Source organism: Somniosus microcephalus, chromosome 1 (assembly GCF_052327205.1).
Source record: "Somniosus microcephalus isolate GS21.2 chromosome 1, FLI_Smic_1.0, whole genome shotgun sequence".
NCBI classification, from domain to species: Eukaryota; Metazoa; Chordata; class Chondrichthyes; order Squaliformes; family Somniosidae; genus Somniosus; species Somniosus microcephalus.
The window spans coordinates 42,898,940-42,925,264 of NC_140987.1; positions in this window are offsets into that span (position 1 = coordinate 42,898,940).

Here is a 26,325-nt window from a genome sequence, read left to right on the forward strand (position 1 = left end):
GGGGGACCCGAACGGTCCCTCGCCTCGAGGGTGCAGTTAAAATCCCCCCCGAGGATGACGCACTCGCCCACGTCGATGGAGCCCAAGAGAGCGGACACTTCTTCGAAGAAGCGCACTTGCTGCGCACTGGTCTGAGGGGCGTACACGTTCACTAGATGGAGCGGCACGCCCCCCAGGCGAACAGTGACATGGAGCAAGCGGCCCGGCACGTGCTCCTTGACCCCCAAGATCTCCGGCTGAAAATGCGGGGCCAGCAAGATAGCCACCCCGCTGGAATTGTTGGAGAGGTGACTCATGCTGACCCCTCCTTGCCACTCCAGGAGCCACGTGGCTTCGTCTCCCGGAACGGTGTGGGTTTCTTGCAGGAAGCACACCGCATACTTCCCGTCCCGAAGGACCGAGAAGTTATTGAATCTGCGGCGCGCCTCCCTGCTGCCGTTGATGTTGAGGCTGGCTATGGTTATCTTCATGTCAGAAGCATAGTGCAACCTCTACCTACACCTAACGGGGCGAGGAAGCGCAGCCGCTGGTCCGCCGCCACTTCCTCAGCAGCCCAGTGAGAAACGTTGTGAGCCGACGCAGCTCGAGCGGGTTCACACCCTCGTCCGCGCCCAAGATCTTAACGGCGGCGCGGACGGAATCGATGAGCAGCGCCAGCTCCGACCACCTGTCGAGGGCCAGCCGGACCTTATTGCGCTGACCCAGGCACGTGGCCATAAAATCCCGGAGTTCCCTTACGGAAATGAGGGGAGACTCGGCAAGGGGCACGAGGTCATCCATCGCCACATCGGCGCTGGAGTCCGAATCGTCCTCCGTGCCCATCACCGAGTCCCCATCCTCCTCCAGGGGGTCGTCACCAGCGGCCGACCCGTCCGCCGCGCAGTGCGAAGCGAACGACTCGGCCGCGCCAGCCAGCCCCGCCTCCGCCCGGATCCCACCCCCAGGATCGGCGGCAGAGGATTTCTCCCTGGGCTCCTCTAGGGGTGCCGGGCCAGAAGACGGCGGCGGTTCAGAGCTCCCCTCCGCCTCAGACGCCGGAACGACCGGAGAAACCGGGGAGAGAACAATTTCCAGCTCCTCCAGTACGTCCGGCACCAGAGACGCAGCCAGGGGGCCATCCTCCTCCCCGCCACCAACCTCCGACCCAGCGGACGGGGGGTTTTGAATTAAAAGCTCTACCAGGACGAGCATCCCCTGGGAGACGTCCGGGTCGCATTGGGCGAGCTCATTGTCCTCGAGCTCGCCCGACCCAGCCCCCAGGCTGCCCGACCCGGCGAGTGGTAACGACACCGATAAAAGGTCAACTTCAATTACTGCCGCGGGTTGTTCTGCAACCCCCCCCACGGGCAGGGTCTCATCCCCATCCCCGGGAGGCACGTGCTGGACAGACACATCTGCCTCAGCCTCCCGAGGGACAGGCGACCCCTGCCGATCGCTGGTGATGACGACAGCGCTGGGGGGGGCGGGGGGGCGCAGTACCCGCGGCGGGCGACGACTCCCCCTGCTCGGAGGGACCTTCCTCCTCCCGGTCCTCCTCCTCATCCAGGGGGTCGCGCCTTCTTTTTAGCACGGAGGGAGCGAGGGAGACCTCCATGTCTGCAAAGGCCTCCTCCTCGACTCCCTCCGGCGGAGCAGGTTTGTCGGGTTCCTCGGGCCCGAGCCCGGCCGCAGGTATTGGCATTACCGCTGCGGCGGTTGCGGCCACAGGCTCGGGCACGGGGCCCCTCCCGCTCACATCTGCCCTGATCAACTCCGCGAGGAGCGCGGGTGTAAGGGGCTCAAGGGGCAAGGGCTCACCATCCACGGGGGGGCCTGCCCCAAGGTGCTTCTTTTTTCCCCGCGCCTTCTTTCCGGCCGGACACGCTCCCTCCCCCCCGCCGGAGGCCTTGGTGGCATCGGCCCCCGACGTCAACCGCGCATCAGACGTACTTGACGCGCGGGCAGATCCGGGGGGAAGGGCGGCGGCAGCGGCGCCAGCCTCGGCCGCACGAGATGATCCGGTGGCCTTGGAGGCAGGGCAGTTCCTCCTGATGTGCCCCACCTCCCTGCAGGCATGGCACCTCACACCGTCCGACGTCCAAAAGGCGCGGTAGGCGGTCCCCTCGTGGAGGACGACGAACGCCCCTTCAGTGTCCTCCTCCCGCGCCAGCTGGATAAACAGCTGGCGCCGGAAGGAGAAGACGTGGCGAAGGCTGGCCTCCCGGAAGCCGAGCGGGATGGGCGTGATCCCCGACCTCACCTCCCCAAGTTGTCGCAAATGGGGAAGGAGGAGCTCACCAGGAACATAGGGCGGGACGTTGGAAATAATGATCCTCTGCGCGGTGGCCTCGAGAGGATCCACCGGCAGGAAGGTCCCGCCCACGGTGAGCCCCTTGGCGACAGCCAGGGACACCGCCCGCTCCGACCCCAGGAAGAACACAGCCTTCCCATACATTTTCGAGGCCGCGACGATGGCTGAGGGGCCGACAACCCCAGCCATGGCCTTGACGCAGGCCTCGATGGTCATAGTGGGGTGAGTGTAGCTCTTCACCCCAAGCTTTTTCGTTATTAATCGAAAAGGTGACGGGGCAGCAGGAACAGCGGGAGCAGCTGTGGCTGTGGCTACCACTCTCGCATAGGTCCCGGCTGGCCCCGCCACCGGCGAAGATGCAGTCGCCATTCTGGGGTGCTTTTTTTTAAGGGCTACACTCACCCCAAGTCACAGGCCTGAAGGTGTTAATGGCCTCGGTGTATATATATATATATTTTTTTGTCCTCTATTGAGCAGAGGGAGCTGATTAAAATGAGGACACACCTCTCTCCTTATTGATTTAAATTGGGAGAGTGGCCTCTCCCCTCTGCTCAATTGGCAATTAATAAAATAGATGAAACTAAGGTGCCTTAGAAAGACAGGCAGAGAGAGACAAAGAGAGAGAGAGAGGTGGGGGGGGGTGGGAAGGAGGGAGGCCGCAAAGGGCAGTGTTGCCACTCAGGATGGTGGGTGGGTGTAGGCAGGGTTGCACTCTCCGATGGAAAAAGTCTTTGGTGATGGTGGTCTTCTGGCAGGGGGAGAAGACGTCTTCACCTGGAAAAGCTGGAGAAGCCCAGGCTTAGTCCTGCAACAGGTCTTAACGATGTAATTAAATTAAATTAAAGACTTCACCTTGGGCAGCTCCAAGCTCTCCCAGGGCAGGCAATAGAAGGGATGCTAATTAGTGGTGTGTGTGGCCTAGCTTTTAACAAGAGCACACACACACACACACACACTACACCCCTTGATGATCCGGCCTTGCTTCTTCTTTTCTCCCCCCACCTAAAATACAAAGTCTTGGGAGAGTGCCCCAAATAACACCCACCTGTAGATGTTCCGGATGAAGTTTTCTTCCCTCCTTTCAAGCAGTTGGTTTCTCTCCCCTCTCTCCCTCTCCTGAAGTGGAGGCCAATTTGGGGAGGCAGTGATAGAAAGGCCTCTCCCCTGGTTGATGTTGATGTAGGCCTCCTTTCTCTTTCTCCTTCTCCTCCTCTGTCCTCTCTCTCCAGGCACCTCAGTTGATGTAATGATGGTGGAGTTGGTGGTGGTGGTCCAACGTTCTCCTCCTCTTCCTGGTCAGGGGACCACCACTTTAATCCACTCTCCAAAGTTTGGCTGCTCCCTCTGCTCGTGCTTGCAGCTGAACAGAGGGTAACTTAAGACTGACATACAGAAGCCTGCTATGGCTTTATATACAGGGGTGGTCACTGCCGGTACTGCAGTATAGAATCAGTTCTTCTCTTAAAGGTACATACACAACATGTACTGGCTAAAAAAGTTCTCCTGAATGCATTGTAAGAATTCTGCCCCCTCTATTCCTTTTACACTAATTCTATTCCAGTTAATATTAGGGTAGTTGAAATCCCCTAATATTACTGCCCTATTGTTTTTGCACTTCTCAGAAATCTGCCCACATATTTGCTCTTCTATCTCCCTCTGACTATTTGGGGATCTGTAGTACGCTCCCAGCAGTGTGACTGCCCCTTTTTTGTTCTAGAGTTCAACTCATATGACCTAATTTGATGATCCTTCTAACATGTCATCCCTTCTCGCAGCTGTAATTGTTACTTTAAACAATATTGCGAACCCCCCCTCCCTTTTCATTCCCCTCTCTATCTCATCTGAAAAACCTGTAACCAGGAATGTTGAGCTGCCATTCCTGCCCTTCTTTAAGCCACGTTTCAGTAATAGCTACAGGTATATCATATTTGCACGTGTCTATCTGTGCCTTCAGCTCATCTGCCTTTTTCAATAGACTCCTTGCATTGAAGTATATACCATTAATCACTGCCTGCATTAGTAGTAATATTTCATTGTTAATATTTATATGTCCTAGTGGTTCCTCCACATCCTTCTATGCTGTAACTGCAGTCTTTTTCACCCTCCTCTAATTTATTTTTTAGTTATTCGTTTATGGGATGTGTGGCGTCGCTGGCAAGGCCAGCATTTATTGCCCAATCCCTAATTGCCCTTGAAAAGGTGGTGGTGAGCCGCCTTCTTGAACCGCTATTCTTTGTAGTGGTTTGTTACAACTGAATGGCTTGCTAGGCCATTTCAGAGGGCAGTTAAGAGTCAACCACTTTGCCAAATAGTGAATGCTAATTATAGAAAGAAAAAAAGACTTGCATTTATATAACGATTTTTATGACCTCAGGATGTCCCCAAGCACTTTACAGCCAATTAAGTACTTTTTGAAGTGTAGTCCCTGCCGTAATGTAGGAAATACAGCAACTAATTTGTGCACAGCAAGCTCCCACAAACAGCAATGAGATAAATCATTGGATAATCTGTTTTTTGGTGTTGATTGAGGGATAAATATTGGCTAGGACACCGGTGATAACTCCCCTGCTCTTCTTCAAAATAGTACCGTGGGATCTTTTACGTCCACCTGAGAGGGTAGAGGGGGACTTGGTTTAACGTCTGAAATACGGCACCTCCGACAGTGCAGCACTCCCTCAGCACTGCACTGGAGTGTCAGCCTAGATTTTTGTGCTCAAGTCTCCGGAGTAGGAGTTGAACCTGTAAAGTCTGTGGGTTGTACGGTTAATAACGACACAGACTTCAGGAGTAACAAACAAACAGGTCTTTACTATTCGAAGGTCAGGACGAATCTGCCCCAGCAATCCTGCCACAACACTTATATACTGGTGTGGTCACTATCGGTATTACAGTATACAGAAGCCAAACAAATAGTGCCACACCTAAAGTAGTTCTCTTAAAGGTGAACGGTTACATTCAATAGTTCCCTTAAAGGTAGACGGGTACATACACTACAGAACCCACAGCCTTCTGACTCAGAGATGACATTGCTACCCACTGAGCCAGAGCTGAGACAATAATAGAATGCTAACCAATAAGCTAATTTACCAACAACAAAGGCACATCACATGAATACATTCAACTACTTTTAGCTCTTGATTGGGTGAACACCTTGTATATTTCTGCATCCAATAAAAATAAAACAACGGGAGTGTCATAATTTGTGATGGCATCAGCAACATCAACTTATATGTACATAGCATAGAAACATAGAAAAATAGGAGCAGGAGTAGGCCATTCGGCCCTTCGAGCCTGCTCCGCCATTCAATATGATCATGGCTGATCCTCTATCTCAATACCATATTCCCGCTCTCTCCCCATGCCCCTTGATGCCTTTTGTGTCTAGAAATCTATCTATCTCCTTTTTAAATATATTCAGTGACTTGGCCTCCACAGCCTTCTGTGGTAGAGAATTCCACAGGTTCACCACCCTCTGAGTGAAGAAATTTCTCCTCATCTCAGTCCTAAATGTCCTACCCCGTATCCTGAGACTGTGACCCCTCGTTCTAGACCCCCCAGTCAGGGGAAACATCCTCCCTGCATCCAGTCTGTCTAGCCCTGTCAGAATTTTATACATTTCAATGAGATCCCCTCTCATTCTTCTAAACTCTAGTGAATACAGGCCTAGTCGGCCCAATCTCTCCTCATACGACAGTTCTGCCATCCCAGGAATCAGTCTGGTGAACCTTCGCTGCACTCCCTCTAAGGCAAGTATATCCTTTCTTAGATAAGGAGACCAAAGCTGCACACATTACTCCAGGTGTGGTCTCACCAAGGCCCTGTACAACTGTAGTAAAACATCCTTGCTCCTATACTCAATCCTCTTGCAATGAAGGCCAACATACCATTTGCCTTCCTAACTGTTTGCTGCACCTGCATGCTTGCTTTCAGTGACTGGTGTACAAGCACTTTTAACACAGCCAAACATCCCAAGGTGCTCCACAGAGTCATCATGAAAAAGGTTGGGTGCTGAGCCAAAGAAGGAGATAGTAATCTTGGTCACAGAGGTGGGTTTTAAGCAGTGTTTTAAAGAGGGAAGTGGCGAGGCAGAGGGGTTTAGGGAGGGATTTCCAGAGCATGGGGCCTAGACAAATGAAGGCATGGCCATCGATGATCGGCTAAACGGCGGCGCGGGTGGGGGGGGGGTGGCGAGATTGTACACTTATACAAATTTCTGAGGTCTCAATTTTGAGTTTTAAGAAGAAAGAGGATTGGATATTCTTCTGTCTGTGAGATAATTCTTGAAGACGCTCTTAATTGCATTCATGGCCGGAACGGTAACTGCCTTTGGAATTGAGCAGAAGGATTGAAGTGAAAGAACAGATGTATGTTTTGCATGGTCTCATTCTTAATTGTACCGGGCTAATTTTCTCTCTCTCTCTCATCCACATAGAATGATTGCCAAATGAACATCTATCACCTTTAAAGTTTTATGGGACATAAGTTGACAATATTGATAATTAATTGCATCTTACACGATTAATTTATGTGGGATCAACCCTTACCATTGTGTGAGAGGCAGTGAATCTATGATCGACTTTGACTGTAAATTTTTATCCAGATAAGTCTGAAAATTGTTTTTCTAACCCAATTTCTTACGGCAGTCATGATATAGCTGTATGAATAGATTTATTGGGCATTGGAAAGAATAATATAAAAAGGATAGACATCAATGGTGAGATAAAGAAAGTGGGGTAGAGTTTCCGCTTTGGGTGCAATCGGCAATTTCAGCGCCTAACATTACACCCAAAATTGCACCCGTTTTGAAAAGTTTTTTCCCCCCTGTTTTTCGGCTCAAACTAATTTGCTTATTGCTGAACGCAGAATCTGCCATGAACCAGCGCAATTGGACAGCGTTTTAAAACATAATTTTTTTTTTAATTAAAAATTAGCTTTACAAGTATTCCTTGATATATTTAAGAGTGGTAACTCGGTAAAGTTTGATGAATACAGCTGAAAATGGGTTTGTCACAAAAAACAAGCATTTTAAATCACAGTGTCAATCCACCACCTGTGAATAACTCCAGGCCAAGGTTTCGCTGTATCCCAGTTCATTCCAAAGCCTGGAAATTCTGGTTAACGCAGAAACTAGTGCCAAAGGGTGCAATGCAAGTATTTCTGTTTGCTGGTGACCCATTCGTCTCTAAGTTTAGGATTGACATATTTTGACAATTCAATGCAAGCTCCAGTGTGCACAGTGGGCTGCCGAGTGGTACTTTGCACCCAGTTCCACAGCTAATGCTACTATTTCCAAATTCGCTGACGACACTAAACTAGGAGGAGGGGTGGGCTCTGATGAGGATGTCAGGAGGCTACAGTGCGATTTGGACAGGTTGGGGGAATGGGCGGATACGTGGCAGATGCACTATAATGTGGATAAATGCGAGGTTATCCACTTTGGGGGTAAAAACAGGAGGGTAGATTATTATCTAAATGGCAATAGATTGGGAGATGGGGAAGTGCAGAGGGACCTGGGTGTTCTTGTGCACCAGTCACTGAAGGAGAGCATGCAGGTGCAACAGGCGATTAAGAAGGCAAATGGTATGTTGGCCTTCATATCAAGGGGGTTCGAGTATAGGAATAGGGATACCTTACTACAGCTGTACAAGGTGCTGGTGAGACCGCATCTGGAGTATTGTGTACAGTTTTGGTCGCCCCATCTGCGGAAGGATGTTCTTGCCATGGAAAGAGTGCAACGGCGATTCACCAGGCTGATACCTGGAATGGCGGGAATGACCTACGAAGAGAGATTAAATAGTTTGGGCTTGTACTCACTGGAGTTTAGAAGATTGAGAGGGGATCTCATCGAAACATATAAAATTATGGCAGGCCTGGACAGGCTGAATTCAGAGAGAATGTTTCCAATGGCCGGGGAGCACAGAACCAGGGGCCACAGTCTAAAAATAGCGGGCAAATCATTTAAAACAGAGATGAGGAAGAATTTCTTCACTCAAAGAGTGGTGAGCCTGTGGAATTCCCTGCCACAGAGGGCTGTGAAGGCTAATTCAATAAATATTTTCAAGAGAGAATTGGATATATTTCTGAAGGCTAAGGGGATTAAGGGTTACGGAGAAAAGGCGGGGACGGGGTACTGAACTGGTAAGATCAGCTATGATCTCAGACGAAGATCAGCCATGATCTCATTGAATGGCGGAGCAGGCTCGAAGGGCCGAATGGCCTACTCCTGTTCCTATCTCTATTTAATCTTGAACGTCCTCAGAAGAGAAGACGTTTTCTGAGTTTCAAAATTCCTAAAGAATGGATGTTTCTCGACTGCTAGATTTACAGATGCTGCACTGGAACTCATGCTGCGGGAACTCAGGGGAAGATAGGTTGTTCTGCTTGACACAGAAGAGCCGCCACAGAAAAGAAATAAAACTACATAGAGATTACAACGGAGACAGGCCATTCGGCCCAACCAGTCCGTGTTGGTGTTTTATTCTCCACACAAGTAGTTGTCTCAGTCCCACGTGCCCAACCTGTTCCCATGTCCCTTTATTCCCCTTTCTTTCAACCACCTATTTAGCTTATTCTTAAAGGTTAACATGGTCTCTGCTTCAGTCACTGACTCCGCACAGCTGCACAATCTCTGCCTGAAAAGTTTTCTCCATCCTAAATCTCTTACATTTAATCTTATATCTATGTGCAACAAGCCCAGCAGCTGGCAGGAGAATGATGCTACCAACACCCAAAGGTCCTGGTTCCAATGTGCACGAAGATGGCCTGAAGAAGGTGAAGCTGCTTTCTATGCCAACTGACCCAAGTATTATGCTTGTAATAAAGTGTTTCCTCAGGAGTGTAAGAATGTAAAGGGTTAATGCAGAAACTGTAAGTTTTTTTGCAAAGCTGTTAGTTGCTAAACGAGCAGTTTCTGCAGGAGCAAACCATGGCTACATCCTGTTGTTGATTAAAGCCGTTGCAAAGCCTATGTCATACACCAGGTCTAGAAGGAACCGAAGGAGACATTGAGATTGAAGGTGTCAAACAAGATAAGAAAAGTGTCAATAAGTGCTACGTGCCGTCTTGCTCATTAAGCGAACCTGGCGTGGACAGACACGATTGGACTTTGTTAATCAAATGATCAGAAGTTTGAAGGATAAAAAGAGACTGTTTGACCTGAGATGTACAGATGTAGAGACGAGGATGACGGTACCTGTAGAGACGGATCCATGCTAGCCAAATGCGTTTAACGTCTCTCTGGTATGCTGGTATTGAAGAGCGGTCCATGCTGGTGAAAGCCTAATGCTCTTCTTTGCTAATAAGACAACCGCCAGACCGGATTAAAGAAACAACGGAGACATCGCACGCTACTCTGTCCAGTGACCGAATTTGGTAATATCCTTCGGCACTGTAATTACTGTCAGTTAATGTTAGTCTTTGCTGGCTGAATTGACTTATGGTGTATACCAGTAAAAAACCTACTGTTACCAATATGGAGTCACATCCGAACCATTAAGTTTGAGGTTAAAACCTCTTACAAGACTTGTTACCCTTTCACTATTTTCCCTATTCAAAGCATTCAAACAACCTTGCAGCCCTTTGAATACTTGGCCATGCATAGCTGTACTGTAGTATAAGGCTTCTTCGACAACACCTCCCAAACCCATGACTTACAGTCATAGTCATCGAGCCATAGGGCTGGATTTTGCCAGCCCCAAGGAGGGGGTTTGGAGGCGGGACTGCCGGTAAAGTTGCAGAAAGTGGGGGCGGATGGCAAACCCGCCCCCATCCCGCCTCTGTGCCCTTTTGTCAGGAGGCGGGAAGCCGTCCTGCCCCGGGTCCCATCTCCTCGAGGCGGGAAAGGGATTAAGACCTAGAAATTCATTATAGCCACTTTTGGGGCGGTAAAGTAGGGCGGCCGCTAAAGTTTGCGCCCGGCGCAAATTCGAGGCCACATCGCCGATATTCATTAGCTTCACCTTAAGAGTTTGCTCGAGCGCTAAAACTGGCGATGCACGGCTCTCTTTAGGCGCTAAGCTGGAGGTGCTGAGCGATACCGCCGAGGCCGGGCGCAGCGCAGGTGCGGCCATTTCTTGATTGACAGCAGATACCCTGGCGCCGGCCAGCTCTTAAGGGGGAAGGGTCGACTTGGTCTGCTGCCACGCCCTGGACACTGGAGCCCTCCAGCTAGGCCTGAACACTGCTGCTGGACCCAAATAGCACCTCAAAGTATGGAGAAGGCCCGTGAACGAGCGCAGCGCTTCTCAGAGCATGATCTGAGGGTGCTGGTTAGCGCTGTGGAGAAGAGACGCCATATTTTGTTCCCAGACAATGGGAGGAAGCCGCCGGCCCGCGTCTACCGGAGAGCCTGGAGGCATGTTGCCACCAGGGTGACATCCAACAGTGAGGTCCCCAGGAGCGCTGTCCAATGCAGAAAAAAGCTCAATAACCTCGCCAGGTTTGTCAGGGTGAGTACCCTTTCCAGTGTCCTCCTCATCCTTGCATGTGCACCTCACATTATGGGCAAAGGGACCTGAAAGCCCTAATGGCCAGCCCTCATGCAGCAGCTATGGGACAGTCATGAACATCAATTGCACATTGTGCACTTAACACACTGGCCAGGCTATTCGACCATGGGAGGCAGTGCACACAAGATCAGGGCTACACACTGGCCAGGCTATTCGACCATGGGAGGCAGTGCACACAAGATCAGGGCTACACACTGGCCAGGCTATTCCACCATGGGAGGCAGTGCACACAAGATCAGGGCTGCACACTGTACTTAGAGGCCGTCCTTTCTCTTGCAGGCCAAGCTGGCCAATAATAAGAGGAGCCGGACTGTGACCGGGGGAGGCGGACCCCAGATCCAGCCGCTCACCGAGCTGCAACAGCACGTGGAGCGCATCATGGGTGCCCGGGTGATTGGCCCCGTTGCATCTGGAGATGCCGACCCTGTTCTGGGCACCAATGGTAAGGACATCACCTTTTGGAGCTCTCTCATCCCACTTGCGCATCAGATCTACATCCTTTGCCACTGTCCGACCAATGCGCTGAATGCCACCACTCATGCATCCCTCGCTGATGCCCTCTCCTCACTCTAAAGCTACTCTTGTGCCTTCCTGCTTTCAGATGGTGAGGAGGAGGTCCCTGAACTTGCCAGTGACAGCCCCTCAGAAGAGGAGGAGGAGGAGGAGCAAGAGGAAGGCGGCCCATCAGGGGAACCCTCAGCCGCAGCAAGCCATGCCACTGTAGGGGAGACGTCTTCCCTGGAGGGGAGCGTGGGGGAAGTGTCGGAGGGGAGTGTAGCTCCTGGGACCAGCGGCCTGCAGAAACGCGGGAGGGGGGTGGAAGCTCAGCGGCCTTCTCCCCAGAGGGGGGAAGGGTCAGAGGGGAGTCCAATTGCTGGGCCCAGCGGCATCCAGCAATGCAGGAAGGGTCGGCCAGTTCGGCGGCCTTCTCCCCAAAGGGAGAGTCCGGCCTCCAGTCCGGAGACGGTCAACACCGAGGAGATGCGCCGCCTCGAGGACATGTCCGTGGACTCGGAGTGCCGGCACACGGAGCTCATGTGGGTAGTGGGACGGATGCCTGAGGCCATCGAGTCCCTGTCTCGGAGTGTTACCGAATTCGGGGCCTCTCTGGCAGCGACTGGCCAGGTGATCAGTGGTGCCGTGCAGTCACTGGCTGCTCTGATGCGGTCACAGAACAGGGCAACACGGGCACTCACTGCTGCCACACTCGCTGTGTCAGCCCGGCATCGCCAGGGCACCCGGCGCGCTGCAGCAGCACAGCGGTCTGTCCCTCGGCAGATTGCTGCACATGCTGCAGTGCTGGCCCGGGCGAGTGCCAGTGTCTCAGGCGACCAGCGAGCGTCTGCCATCCGCCAGCTTGCCCCCATTCCTCCAGCCGCCACTGCCACTCCCCCAGTGGAGCTGCCACGAGCTGCTGCAGCGACTGATGCTGGCCAGCCACAGCTGCAGCATTCACCAGCCAGCCCCTCAAGGGCCAGACCTCGTCTAGTCCGACCCCCAAGGGCATCTGCCGTCGCGACATGTGCCCCTCAGGAGCCTTCCCCCAGCCTTGCAGCAGCCACTGGACTCACTTTGAGGAGGAGCAGCAGGGCGTCCAGGGGCCGGCAAAGTTTGCAGAAGGCATCGCCCTCGCGGGACACAAAGTAGAGGGTGTGTCCAAATGTTGTGTATTTTGGAATGGTTGTTTTTTGAAGGCCGAGGATGAGGCCATTTTTGTTTACATCTTTTGTTAATCCTCCCCAGGTTGTGGGAGTGAGTCATGTGTGTGAGTGTTTTTTGGGGGTTTCGTCTGTTTTTGGTTTTCATGTGGGAAGGGCCCTGAGTTTGTACAATAAACCATTTTATTTATTCACATTGTCCATGTTTGATCTTTGAAGTGTTTGCTGCCTTAACCGGCTGAGGGCTTGCGGAGCGGCTGCAATCATGTTCTTTCATTGGCACAAGCCATTTCCTGACAGGGGGCCTAGAAGTGACATTCAATAAGCCGCCGACGGGCGGCCCTTGGACCTTCTGCCTCCCTCCTGGGCTGGTACTCCTCGTCCTCCTCCTCCTCATGCTCCTCCTGCTCCTCCTCCTGAGGTGGTGGTCCAACGTGAGGTGGCAGTGCCTGAGTCCTGCGGATAGCCAGGTTGTGCAGCATGCAGCAAACGACGACGAATTGGGAGACTCGCTCCTGCGAATACTGGAGGGCTCCCCCGGAGCGATCCAGACAGCGGAACCGTTGCTTCAGGACGCCGATTGTTTGTTCGATGATGTTCCTGGTCGCTTGATGGCTCTCGTTGTATGCCTCTTCAGCAGGGGTCGTGGGCGCGCGGAGCGGGGTCATGAGCCAGGTACACAAAGGATAGCCTTTGTCCCGGATAAGCCATCCTCTTGGGTGAGGCTGTGCCTGGAACATGTCAGCCACAGTTGTCTGTCGCAGGATAAAGGCATCGTGGCTGCTGCCTGGAAAGCGGGCATTGACAGCTAGGATGCGCTGCCTGTGGTCACACACCAGCTGTACGTTGAGGGAATGGTAGCCCTTCCGGTTGCGGTAATCCTCGGCATGCTCCAGAGGTGCCCGCAAAGCCACATGCGTGCAGTCAATGGCGCCCTGCACCATGGGGAAGCCCGCTATTCTTGCAAATCCCACTGCACGCTGCTGCTGCTTGTCCAGGGTCATGGGGAAGGAGATGAATTGACGTCTCCTTCTGAAAAGGGCATTGGTCACCTGGCGGATGCAGCAATGCACGGCGAACTGGGAGATGTTAGCGATGTCCCCAGCAGCGGATTGGAAGGTGCCGGTGGCATAGAAGTTGAGAGCCACCGTCACCTTCACTGCCACCGACAGAGACGTCCTGCGCATCAGCTGTGGACGCAGATCTCTGTGAAGCAGCTGGCAGATGTCTGCAACCACCTCCCTTCTGAATCGCAGCCTCCTAACACACTGTGCGGCAGACATGTTGAGATAGGAGAACTGCTGGCGGTATACCCTGGGTGGGTAAGGCCTCACTTGGCGACGCCTGTTGCCCCCTCTGCGTCTAGCCAGGGCTGCCACTCTCTCACGGTGTCTGTAAGCCCTTCCGACATAAGGCTGAAACTCAGCGTTGGCACCCAATGCAGCCCCCATAATATGCTGGCAAACACTGAGATCTCAATGAAGGCAAAGATAATTGCAAAGCTCTGGCCTGAAGCCAAAATGACCTGTCCTAGTGTTGGGCCAAAGCAGTAAGCTCTCTTCCTTGGTCCCTCTCCAGAAATCCGTTGCACAAGAGTGAATGCTGCAAAATGGCTGCCCTTTATAGTGCAGGGTAAGTGCCCTTTAATTTGCGCTCCCCGCGGCCCGCCTCGGCTGTGTACCGTTCCACTTCACAGTCGTTAGGGCCGCCCGGCGCACAATGGGGCGGCGCGAGTGAAGTTCCGGTTCCGGGCGCACAAAGGGCGTTGCACGACGAAATGACATCATGATCTGCGCGCGCAGCTGAGCGCGCGCAAAGACTTTGCGCCGGCGCTAAGTGTCTACTGAAGTTGGGGCGAGGCACAGATCGCGCTGCGCCCGGGCGCTAAGCGCCTGGCGCTCGAGATCTGCTCCTCCTAAGGCGCTAACGGCTGGCGCAGCCAACTGAATTTCTAGGCCTAAATCTTTTTAACTGCCTGTCAAACGCTGACATTTTGTCTTTCAAGAAGTCTTGAAAGATGGCACGTCGGGCGTTGATGTGCTCTGTCAGTGACTTCCCCCTAATTGGCCTGCTGAGCCCGCAGGGCGGGCTTAACAAGGTCAAAATCCCGCTGGTTGGCCAGAGGCTGATGGAAGTGGGACTGAAATCCGGCAAGCAGCAGTCCCGCCTCCAACACATCTCCATTCACAAAATCCAGCCCATAGAGTCATAATGGCACAGAAGGAGGCCATTCGGCCCATCGAGTCCATGCCGGCTCTCTGTAGAACAATCCAGTCAGTCCCATTCCCCCGCTCTATCCCTGTAGCCCTGCAAGTTTATTTCCCTCAAGTGCCTATCCAGTCTCCCCTTGAAAACATTGAGTATCTCCACTTCCACCACTTCTGTCGGCAGCGAATTCCAGATCATCATCACTCGTTGTGTAAAAAAGTTTTTCCTCACATTCCCCTGTATCTCTTGCCCAAAACCTTAAATCTGTGTCCCCTAGTCTTGTACCATCAACTAGTGGGAACAGCCTTTCCTCGTCTAGCCTATCCAAACCCATCATTATCTTGTACACCTCTATCAAATCACCCCTCAACCTCCTTTGCTCTAATGAAAACAAATCCAGCTTCTCCAACCTGCCCTTGTAGCTAAGATTCCCCATCCCCGGAACCATTCTGGTAAATCTCCTCTGCACCCTCTCAAGGGCCGTCACATCCTTTCTAAAGTGTAGCGACCAGAATTGGATGCAATACTCCAGTTGTGGCCTAACCAGCGCTTTATAAAGGTTCAGCATAATTTCCCTGCTTTTGCAATCAATGCCTCTATTTATGAAGCCCAAGATCCCATATGCTGTTAACCACTCTCTTAATATGTCCTGCCACCTTCAGGGACCTATGCACATTAACTCCCAGGTCCCTCTGTCCCTGCACACTCTTTAAAACTGTGCCATTAAGTGTATATTGCCTCTCTCTGTTCCTTCTGCCAAAATGCATCACCTCACACTTCTCTGTATTAAATTAAATCTCCTTAATTACTTAAACCTCTCCAAATGCCCGTTCATTTTTTCCTTGATTATTGTTTCTAAAACTGTACCCACCATTGATGTTAAACTGACCAGCCTGTAGTTACTAGGATTGTAATCAAAATTCAGTACTCTGTCCCTGCCTTCTCCCCATATCCCTTGATCCCTTTAGCCTTAAGAAATATATCTAACTCCTTCTTGAATATATTTAATGAATTGGCCTCAACTGCCTTCTGTGGTAGAGAATTCCACAGGTTCACCACTCTCTGGGTGAAGAAATTCCTCCTCATCTCGGTCATAAATGGCTTACCCCTTATCCTTAGACTGCGACCCCTGGTTCTGGACTCCCCGGCCATCGGGAACATCCTTCCTGCATTTAGTCTGTCTAGTCCTGTTAGAATTTTATAAGTTTCAATGAGATCCCCTCTCATTCTTCTAAACTCCAGCGAGTATAAGCCCAATCGACCCAATCTCTCCTCATACGTCATTCCTGCCATCCCAGGTATCAGTCTGGTGAATCTTCGCTGCACTCCCTCCATGGCAAGTACATCCTTCCTCAGATAAGGCGACCAAAACTGCACACAATACTCAAGATGTGGTCTCAACAGGGCCCTGTACAACTGCAGCAAGACATCCTTGTTCCTGTACTTGAACCCTCTTGCTACGAAGGCCAACATACCATTTGCCTTCTTAACCGTCTGCTGCACCTGCATGCTTACCTTCGGCGACTGGTGCACAGGAACACCCAGGTCTCTTTGCACTTCCCCTTCTCCTCAAAAAATTCCAGTGGATTAGTCAAGCATGATTAACTTTTGTAAATGCATGTTGACTTTGTCTGATCCTGTCACTGTTTTCCAAGTGCTCTGCTATTACATCTTTTATAATGGACTCTAGCATTTTCCCCACTACCAATGTCAGGCTTACCAGCCTATAATTCCCCATTTTCTCTCTACCAACCTTTTTGAATAGTGGGGTAACATTAGCTACCCTCCTACCCATGGGAACTGTTCCAGAGTCTATAGCATTTTGGAAGATGACCAGCAATGCATCTATTATTTCTAGGGCCACTTCCTTAAGTACCCTAGGATGTAGATTATCAGGCCTTGGGGATTTATCAGCCTTCAATCCCGTCAATTTCCCTAACACCATTTCCCTACAAATACTGATTTCTTTCAGTTCCTCCCTCTCATTAGACCCTATGTTCCCCGACATCTCTGGGAGGTTATTTGTGTCCTCCTTTGTGAAGACAGAACCAAAGTATGTATTTAATTTGTTTGCCATTTCTTTGTTCCCCATTATAAATTCCCCTGATTCTGACTGCAAGGGACCTTCACATATCTACAGAAGATTTTACAGTCAGTTTTTATGTTCCCTGAAAGCTTACTCTCATACTCTATTTTCCCCCTCTTAATTAATCCCTTTGTCCTCCTTTGTTGAATCCTAAACTGCTCCCAATCCTCAGGTTTGCTGCTTTTTCTGGTCAATTTATATGTCCTCTCCTTGGATCTTATGCTATCCCTAATTTCCCTTGGTAGCCATGGTTGATTCACCTTTTTTGTTTTATTTTTATGCCAAACAGGGATGAACAAATTCTGCAGTTCATCCATGCGACCTTTAAATGTTTGCCACTGCCTATCTACCTTCAACCATTTCAGTAACATTCCCCAATCAATCCTACCCAACTTGTGCCTCATACCATTGTAGTTTCCTTTATTTAAATTCAGGACACTAGTCTCTGAGTCAAATACTTCACTCTCCATCTTAATGAAGAATTCTATCATATTATGACACACGCCACAACTACAGCAGTAGTCATCAGATTTTTTATTTACAGTAATCATCTGGTGGCTTTTTAACATAAAACATCAAATTTCACCCAAGTGACTACCTTTGTGGCTATTTGTGCAGTATCTTTCTCTTACGCGTGCTTCTACGTGGTGCTTCCCCTGTGGCTTCAGCAGATATGGAGGCCCCTTGCTCACTTTCTTGCTGCTGCTGTCTCGACACCTTTGGCGGGTGTTCTCTGGGGTTGCGAACCTGTGAGGGCACGTCAACAGTGTGCTGCTCCTGTGGCTGTGCAGGGGTTGGGACACCGATCTCAGTTGGGTGTGGACTCTGGTGGGGCTCTGACCGAGTGCTCTGCAGTGGCATTGTAACGGCTGCAGTGGCACTTCCCTCTGCTCGCCGCCTGAGGGCGGTTTTTGAGGCCTCGGTGCACTGCTGCCATGCCTTCTGGGCCCCTCTCCTCACCTGTTTCTCGAGTAATTGATCTCATCAGAGTAATTAGGCTAGTTAATAAAGTTGTTTGGTTTTTTCCTTGTCTTGTCCTCTGTGCCTCTGGCCTCACCTGTGTGTTGTTAAAGTATTTGTCTCCTGTCTCATTTGAATAATTATGTCACGTGACCACTCTGGCCTGTATTTAAGCTTCCTGTTTCCTGTCCTCTATGCTCAGTCCTAGGGTTTGCCTGCCTGCAAGTAACAGCTCTTGCTGTGTCTCTGGCGTTCTCGAGTCTGTCTGTGTTTTCGAGTCTGAACTGAATCTCCTTTCGAGTGTTACCATGTCTCTGTGTTTTTGAGTATCAAGTGAAGCATCTTTCGAGTTCTACCCGGTCTCGAGTCCTGGGATAGGTTTCCTGCGCTTGGGTCCACTACCGAAACCCTAGCAAAACGGCCCCGTTAATGCACGGCCCCCTGACAGGCATGGAAGTGTGCGCGCTTGGAGAGGAGCCCCCGCTTCCTTGATGTCTGCCACCAACTTCCCTCTCATGGGTCAGGTCCCCCTCAGCGCTTGCAAATGGCTTGAGAGCACCTTGCTGCACATCAGGGGGGCCATGGGGACCCGTATCTGCACTGGCAGTCCTACTCAGAAGGACTTCCATGAAGGACTGGTTTCTCTGTTCAATAGATGACCATCGCTCGTCCAGAGATTTCATTCTATTCAGAACACTCACCATATTTTCTGCACTCTGGCGATTTATCACCTCCATGGAGGTTGCCATCCTTTCCATGGTGATGCATTCATGCACCAATGACTCCACAAAGGCTCTGCTCATGTTCACAATGGACTCCTCCATTTGCTCCACACTCGCAGTGACCCTGGAGACAAAACCTGCCAGAGACTCTTGCATCTGTTCCTGGAGTTCCAGCACCGCTGATCTTATGGATGGACCCAGAGGCAGAGGGTCGACATGCAGCTGAGCTGAGCTGGCAGAGTCCTGTGCCCTCCAACTAGGACTCTCCACTGCTGTCCCTGTCTCCACAATCTGCTGATGCTCACTTGTGAGCTGTGATATACCAGGTGACAACACTAATCTATCTCGCAATGGTCCCACCGAGGTGTGAGTGTCTGCGCTGGTACTGGGTGCGCTGAATTCTGCTGATGCTGCGCCCTCAGAGGTTGCAGCTTCCTCTGAGGAGTCTGGATGCTCAGGCTCTTCCTCCTGACTAGTGGGGACGGGTGCTTCCGATGGTCCTGTGGGGGTGTAAAGGAAAGTGTCAGAGATGTGAGGCCAAGGTTACATGCACATTGCACATTGCAGATGATCATAAGTCCATCTGTTAGAGCTTCAGAATCATTATCAGCGACTCATGCAATGTCATTGAGAGAGATGGAAAACTATTCTGTCACCAGCTTGCTGTGATGCACCCATCTGTCCGTCCCACACTTGCGCATCTTCCTCCACTCCTACGATCCCCAGGACCGCCTCCTCCCAGGGGGTGAGGTGGGCTACTGAGGGTGGCCCTCCTCCTGTCCTCACTCTTTTTCTCTTATTGTGAGCTCTCTTTTCCTGCAATGGGGCAGACAAGTGGAGGTTGAGTGAGAATAAAGGAGTGAGTGTAGAGAATCCATAGTATAGATGCTTAGAAGGAAACAAAGGTGGAGTGAGGTGGCAAGACCAAGGGCCCTCCCTGTGTGTTGTAAGTTGTTTTCATAGCATCACAGTGATAGGGAGTGTGAGGGCTGCATAGTTGAATAGTTAGTTGAATGTGACCATAGAGAGAGAGGGAATGGGTAAGGGTGCATGGATGTCAGTGTCAAGTGGGATGTGGAGGAAGAGATTGCTAAAGCGGAGTGCTGGTGAGGAGAGGCAATGGGGATCAGATTGAGGGTCATGGGAAATGCGTACTCACTTTTGCAGTGCGCAGAAGGTCATGAAATCTCTTCCTGCACTGAAGCCATGTTCTGCGGGTTACTGACAAAGAGTTGACCTCCTCTGCCACCTGGATCCACACAGCCTTGGTTTGCTGGGGAGGCTTCTTCCTCCCTGAAGAAGGGAAGAGCACCTCTTTATGTGCTCTTGCTCCCTCCACTAAAGCCTGCAGGTCAACGTCATCGAAGCGGGGTGCAGACCTAGGTCTCTGGCTGGCCATTCTTCCTGCAGGTGCCTCTCACTGCAAAGGCCAAAAGCTTGGCAGTCTGCAGAAGAAGCAAGGCTTGTTGCAGACCTTAAATGCAGCAGCAATGATGACGTCATCGGAGGTGACTTTCAGTCTGGAAAAACTCATTGGCCATGGGTTCCCACACGTTGGAACTCAATTGGCCAATTAAGTTAAAATGGCATCATTCTCCCACATCGATTTAGAATCGGGTTGCTAACACGAAATGCAGATTACACGACCCCCGCCTGTCCCAGTATCAAAATCCAACCCTCAGTGTTTGGCAGCTCCACAGAGCTGTCAAACGTTGATATTTCATCTGTCAAAAGCTCTTGACAGATGAAATGTCAATCCCTGATGTCACCTGTAACCGGGTGTCCCTTAATTAACCTGCTGAGCCCACTGAGCGGGCTCAAGAATTTCAATCAAGGGAAAATCACGTGGGTTGGCCACAAATTGATGGAGGCGGGACTACAACCCAAAAAGTATGAGTCCCGCCTCCATCACGTCCCCATTGACAAAATCCAGCCCTATGCCTCTATTTGTAAAGCCCAGGATACGATATGCTTTGTTATCCTGTCCTGCCTCCTTCAAAGATTGGTGCACATATGATTGAGGTTTTTAAAATGCTGAACTGGTACCAGGGATGAGGGACTTCAGTTACATGGTGAAACTAGAAAAGCTGGGGCTGTTCTCCTTAGAGCAGAGAAGGTTAAGGAGAGATTTAATAGAGGTGTTCAAATAGTAAATAAGGAGAAACTGTTTCGAGTGGCAGAAGGGCAGGCAACCAGAGGACACAGATTTAAGATAATTGACAAATGATTCAGAGCCGAGATGAGGAGAACTTTTTTTATGCAACAAGTTGTTGTGATCTGGAATGCACTGCCTGAAAGGGGAGTGGAGGCAGATCCAATAATAACTTTCAAAAGGGAATTGGATAAATATTTGAACGGGAAACATTTGCAGGGCTATGGGGAAAGGGCAGGGAAGTGCGACTAATTGGATTGCCCTTTCAAAGAGTCGGAACAGGCACAATGGGCTGAATGGCCTCCTTCTGTGCTGTATCATTCTATGATTCTATGTAAAGATTGGGTACATTGCAGATGAATATGCTACTTGAAATCGATAAGAAAGGTAGGACCAGAGGGTACCTTCCTTCGGTCAGTGACTAAAACCATATGGTTTGCATTTATCAAGGAGTTGATTCTGCAGTAAAAGTACAACAATGGATATTCTCTTTTCTTATGCAAAAGCTAAAATCAAAACTATCCTCATTGTGTCAAGATTTATTAATGAGCTCAAAAGCAAAGAAGTTAAAAGACATGTCAGTCTCCTGTAAAAAAACCTATTGAGATTCCATCTAATCCTGGAGCTTCCCCCTTAGCCAATTTATTGATTGCATTTTCATACTCTTGAAGGGCAAAGGAGGTCTCTCGATGTATCTTCATATCTTGATTTATAGGGGGCAGGTTTAGATTCTAAAATTATTTTTGTAATTCCTCATCCAAAGGGAAATAATCAGACTGACAGTCAAATGTAATTTCATAAGCTAATTATTTATATCCATTCAGTTCACTATCCATGAATTATCTGAAACATTTCATATTGGATTAAGTCTTGTTGAAGTTTTCACTTTTCAAACTGGCGAGCCACACAGTGTCCAACTTTCCTCGTGTGATCAAAAAATTATTATATAGAGCTTAACATGTCCAATCCATTGAAGAAATGTTAAATTTCATTTGAACCTTTACTAATTCTGAACTGTCAATTCAGAATTTATGCTATTGGATTTTATAACGTTATGCAAATATTCCAATCCAGTCATTTTTGTTTTCAAATTTCAGTGTTGCACTTTGCATTCATTTTTGTTGCGATTGCACAACATATTTATTTTCCTTTATGGGACGTTTAGCTTATTTCCCAGGAAAATAGAGTTCAGGAGACATATAAAAAATAAGAACAAACTAGCCAAAAATCAGTTACCATGTATAAATACGGAGCTGAGGATTAAATTGAATCCGAAGAAAAAAGTACATAAACAATCAAGACAAGCATGACAAAGGGGAATATGATGAGCTTAGGAAAAAGGTTAAAAGGCAATATGGAAAGCAACGAGGAGATATTAAATGAAAATATCAAAGAATATAAAAAAGAAATAGTAAGGTAGGCACAAAAGGAGAATTAGGATAGGGACAGGGCCAATAAGGAATGAGCAAAGGGATAAACTCAGGGGAGATGATACTGAAATGGCAGGGATACTGAATAGATACTTTCCTTCGGTTTTCACTGAAGAGGCTGACAAAGAGGAAACGACAACAGTAGAAGAGGCCAAGAGGGATATTACAACAGTGTAGGAATGGCTAGATTCCTAACTAAAGGACTGAGGTCGAGTCAGTCTATCAAACAAACGATGTTTAATACTAATCAACAGAGTTTAAAACGAAAACACAGGAGAACTACATTACAGGTCTGTACTCTTTGCTGGCTCCACGAGGACTGGCTAGGGCGGCTCCCCAGCCTGACGTCATGACGTCATCACGTTTTCCCGCCGTTGGAGGATCACGTGATCAACGTGATGACGTCATCGCGTTTGGTCTCATTCTTAAAGGGACCGTGCTATGTACATGCAATGATATGAACAAAGATACAGATTCATTCTGTAGCTAATAATTTGTTAAAGATAATTATGTACATTAGATCAGAGTCCCCCTGGTGGCTCCACCACATGCGCCCCCCCAGAATTGTCTTTAACAGTAAAAGTCAATCGACTAGGAGGTCTGACAAGCCTGTCAGAGCGACTCCTGTATTCTTGGAGTGGACATTGTTGAACAGCGGGCTGGCGGATGGAAGCCTTTGGTCTGGCGTGGATGCAGCGGGAGGTCGACCGCGTCATGGTGGCTGTGCAGTCTCTACTGGCCGGTTGATGTCCAGGTGTGCCAGTTTGAGATGGTCAATGGATATGTGGTTGGGTTTACCACCGATGTCTACAGAGAAACTCTTGCCGCCTATCTCCAGTACGCGAAAAGGGCCTGTGTAAGGGGCCTTGAGCGGATCCCTATGGGCATCATGACGAATGAATACAAATTCAGCATTCTTTATCTCCGCTGGTACATGTGAAGAGGAAGGCCGTGATGCGAAGTTGGGATAGGCGCAAAAGCCCTGGCTGTTTCCCGGTGGCTACTGAGTTGTTCGGCTGCGGACCACGGCTCAGTTGGAAGCGGCAGGAAATCTCCCGGTACGCGGAGTGGCTGGCCGTACACGAGCTCCACAGCGGACGATTGCAGGTCCTCTTTGGGTGCCGTGCGGAGACCCAACATGACCCACGGAAGCTTATCCACCCATCCGGCACCTTGGAGGCTGGCCCTCAGCGATGCCTTTAATGATCTGTGGAAACGTTCGCACAAACCGTCTGCTTGCGGGCGATAGGCCGTGGTGCGGTGAAGCTTGGTGCCGAGACCCTGGGCCACAGCATTCCAGAGCTCGGAAGAGAACTGTGGACCGCAGTCTGAAGAAATGTCCGCCGGAACGCCGAAACGTGTGACCCACGAGGAGAGGAATGCTCTGGCAACATCAGCGGACGTAGTAGACGCCAGAGGAACTGCCTCTGGCCATCTAGTAGTACGATCGACCATGGTGAGGATGTGTGTGAACCCCTGCGACGGTGGAAGTAGCCCGACGAGGTCCACGTTGATGTGGTCGAATCGATGTTCTGGTACTGCGAAAGTGGCCAATGGGGCCTTAACGTGACGTTGCACCTTAGACGTTTGACAGACGACGCAGGTTTTAGCCCAGTCGCGGATATCCTTACGCATTCCTCTCCAGACGAACTTAGCCGACATTAATTTTTGAGATGCCTTCACGCCAGGCATCGAAAACTTTGCGACGCCAGGCGACTGGAACGATCGGGCAGGGATCTCCCATGGAGACATCGCAGAGTAACGAGGTGCCTGCAGCGTGGAATTGCACATCGGTCGGTTGGAGGCTAGAGGTGTCGGTGCGATATGGCTGTGTTTCAGGGTCGGATGCCTGATCGGTAGCCATGAGGGCATAATCGATGCCTGGCTGGACTGCCCGTACAGTCGCACGAGAAAGGCAATCAGCTACCAAGTTGTCCTTGCCAGCTACGTTTTGGATGTCTGTCGTGAATTCTGAAATGAAAGTTAGCTGTCGCTGCTGTCGAGCCGACCACGGTTCGACGGTCTTGGCCATGGCGAAGGTCAGTGGTTTGTGATCTACAGACGCAGTGAAGGGACGTCCTTCTAACAAAAAACGGAAATGGCGGATAGCCAGGAACAGCGCCAGCAACTCCCGATCGAAAGTGCTGTATTTGCGTTCGTTGCGCCGGAGTTGGCAGCTGAAAAATGCCAGTGGTTGCCACGTCCCGTTGACCCACTGTTCCTGCACAGCGCCTATGGCATAGTCGGAAGCGTCGGTGGTAAGGGCGTGGCACCTGGCAGAGGTTGCGCCAACATAGTTGCATTGGCTAGAGCGGTTTTTGTGTTGTCGAAAGCGTTGTCCATTTCGACCATCCAGGCTATTGTATCCTTTCTGGCCTTGCCTTTGAGGGCCTCGTAGAGGGGCTGCATGAGTCGTGCTGCCTTGGGCACAAAGCGGTGGTAGAAATTCACCATACCCAGGAATTCTTGAAGAGCCTTGGTGGACTGCGGCCTTGGGAATGCCGTAGTTGCTTCGACCTTTGACTGCAGCGGAATTGCGCCCTCCGAAGTAATGCGGTGGCCCAAGAAGTCAATCTGTTGTAGGCCGAACTGACACTTGGCCGGGTTGATTATGAGGCCATGTTGGCTGAGGCGCCGAAAGAGGGTGCGGAGATGGCAGACGTGTTCCTCTTTGGTAGAGCTGGCTATTAGGATGTCGTCAAGGTAGACAAATAAAAAGGGAAGATCCCGCAGGACCGAGTCCATTAGTCATTGAAAAGCCTGTGCGGCATTCTTGAGCCCAAATGGCATCCGTAGAAACTCAAACAGTCCAAAGGAAGTGATGACAGCCATTTTCTGGACGTCCTGCGGGTGTACGGGAACTTGGTGTTAGCCACGGACGAGGTCGACCTTGGAGAAGATTGAGTTTCCCGCCAAATGAGCGGAGAAATCCTGTATATGCGGGATCGGGTACCGATCGGGAGTAGTGGCGTCATTAAGGCAACGGTAGTCCCCGCATGGCCGCCATCCACCGCCGGGCTTTGGGACGATGTGGAGAGGCGAGGACCAGGGACTATTCGACCGGCGAATAATCCCCAGCCGTTCCTTCGTGGCAAATTCTGCCTTCACAGCCGTGAGCTTGCCGGGTTCCAGGCGCCGAGCTCGCGCGTAAACCGGAGAGCTAGTCATAGTAATGTGGTGTTCGACACCATGCTTAGTGGCCGAGGAGGAGAAAGTTGGCTTGGTCAGCTCCAGGAATTTACCTAATAGGCGAGTGAACTCGTCTGGCGAGGACAACGCGCAGCAGACAGTGTGCGACGTTGCGGAACTGCGGAAGCAAGGGATGGAGTGGAAGGTGGCCGCGTTGACCAATCGACGATTTCTTACATCCACCAAGAAGCTGTTGGCGCATAAGAAATCCACGCCGAGGATGGCTTGCGAAACCTTGGCTGCAATAAATTCCCACTGAAACCGTTGCCCTCTGAAGGACACCTGGACCCGCCGTTTGCCAAAGGAACGAATGGGCCCACCATTAGCTGCCACGAGGGAGAGGCTGTGCATCCCAGACTGAATATCGAGTGCTGTGGCAGGAAGGATGCTACACTGCACCCCGGTGTCGCATAAAAAGCGCCGGCCGGAGAGGGAATCTGTAATGTAGAGGAGCTTCCCGGAATTTCCATTCGCCATCGCGGCCGCAGAACGTCCCTCAGACTCAGTCCTCCTTTTCTGGAGTTGCTGCTGGTGTTGAAGTCAGTTTTTTTTTAGGCGCCAAACTGCAGGGAGGGCGGCAGCCTCTGGCTTTCGCGCCGAAACGGGAGTGGTAAAAACACAAGCCGGGGGATGGAGGTGTCAGGGCGGCGTTCGTGGGGGAGGGGTGCCTCGTGGCAGCGCAGTGTTGCTGCATGACCGCATAAATCGTATCTGCTTCTGCAGCAAGTGCTGCGCAATCTGTGGCTTCCGATCTGGCGAGGGCAGCCTGAACCTGCTCGGGTAGTTGACTCAGGAATAACTCCCTGAAAAGAAAACATTGTGGTTCTGAGCCAAGGAGCGTGAGCATCTGGCTCATTAACTCAGATGGCTTGGAATCGCCAAGCCCGGGCAAAGCGAGTAGCCGGCGGGCATGCTTCGCCTTCGAGAGCCCGAAGACCTGTATTAACCGTGCTTTAATAGTATTATACTTGCTGTCAACCGGGGGGTTTTCGAGCAGGCTGATGTTCCGTGAGGCCGTGGAGCTGTCGAGTGCGGAGACCACGTAAAGATAACTGGTCTGACCTGCAACAATGTTTCGGAGATCGAATTGTGCTTCTGCTTGATCGAACCAGGAGGCCGCCTG